The 1,489-nt window shown below is 44.0% G+C and overlaps 1 protein-coding gene across 1 annotated transcript in view; it reads right to left on the bottom strand.

Moving 5' to 3' along the window:
- Window positions 1-1,489, bottom strand: part of Akap8 (A-kinase anchoring protein 8) — a 19,146-nt gene that overhangs the window by 6,303 nt on the left and 11,354 nt on the right. The window lies entirely within an intron of this gene.

Raw genomic sequence — 1,489 nt, 5'->3', positions numbered from 1 at the left:
AAAAAAAAAAAAAAAAAAAAAAACCAAAAAAAGTTCTTCAGGGAAGATGAAGCTACTTGTGTTGATTTCCAGGTCTCATCAAATGCAATCAGGTTGCATGAAGAGGATAGCAGCTTGCAGCACCCTGCCCCACCCCAGCCGTAGAACAGGACACCCCTTCTGGATGCCCCTTCCTTGGTGACTCCAGACCTTCTGGGGTTAAGGATGTAGGTCCTATGGCACTCAAGATCCCTCTAATGCCAACTGCTGGCTCCCAGTGCCTGGCTCAGTTTTGCTTTAGTGGTGCTGGGGACTGAAACTAGGGCCTCATGCATGCTAGTTAGTGTTCTGCCACACCCCAGCCCCAACATCTGGCTCTGATGTGACTAGCACCCTGGGATGCTCTTGCTTTGGCAGACATACCCCAACAGAGGAGTGGAGAATAGGAGGGTCTGTGCACAGGGCTTTCAGGAAGACTGATGGGCAAAGGATTCACCTCTCCCTGCTGCACTGCATCTCCCCTATGACAATCTAAGTCCTTATGAGATCCTCAGTCACTAATGCAAATGAAAATGTCCTTAGGAAAAGAAAGAAAAGGAAAAGGAAAGAGCCAGGGCTGGGAATTGAGCTCAGTGGTGTCACGCAAGGTTTTGTTCTATTCCCTGTACCAGCAAAAAAAAAAAAAAAAGGGTGGTGGCGCATGACTATAATCTTAGGGAGGTTGAGGCAGGAGGATCACTAAGTTTGAGGCCAGCCTGGGCTACATATTGAATTTAAACCCAGCCTGAATTACAAAGCGAAACGTTGTCTCAAAAAAGAGAAGAGAAAGTCACTGAGCTGGGGCTGTAGATTAGTGGTAGAACACTCTGCTCCCTTGGACAAGGCCTAGTTCTGTCACCAGTACTGTAAAAATAAATCAGTCAAGGCATCTGTTTCCATGTAGTATGAATATAGACCTAACCTATTCACTTATCTGTTGAAAAACAAGTTTTGACAAGTTTCCACTTAGGAAAAAATAAACCCAGTTCCTGGTTACCCAACATCTACTGTTAGCTCCTTTTTTTTTAAGTACTAGGGACTGAACCCAAGGCCTTTGCATTGAGCTCTTATCCCCAGTCTTTCCACTTTTTGAGACAGGGTCTTGATAGTCACTAAATTGCCCAAGGTGTGCTCAAACTTGCAATTCTGCTTCAGTCTCTGAAGTGTTGGGATTGCAGGTGAGTGTCATCATGCCCAGCTATTAGTGTTTTTGGTAAGTATTTCTTTAGACATGAAAACCATTTTCCCATTCTGTGCTTTAAGGCGGAAGACTCCCCTGAAAGTCAAAAAAAGGAACTTCGCAAGCAGCTATATGTGGTCAAGGCCTAAGCAACCACATGGCTACATGGCTGCGACTACACAGAAAATGCTCAATCACATAACTAGGAGAGACAGTGTGTAGTATGGTCACTGTGACACTTTAAAGGCTTGTTTTTTTTTTTTCCTTTTTTTTTTTTTTTTTTTTTTTGTC

The sequence above is a fragment of the Fukomys damarensis genome, unplaced genomic scaffold (genome assembly GCF_012274545.1).
Source record: "Fukomys damarensis isolate Sample0158 unplaced genomic scaffold, DMR_v1.0_HiC HiC_scaffold_37, whole genome shotgun sequence".
Taxonomy (NCBI): domain Eukaryota; kingdom Metazoa; phylum Chordata; class Mammalia; order Rodentia; family Bathyergidae; genus Fukomys; species Fukomys damarensis.
The sequence above is the reverse complement of the archived record's forward strand: the minus strand, read 5'-3'. Positions and strand labels throughout refer to the sequence as shown.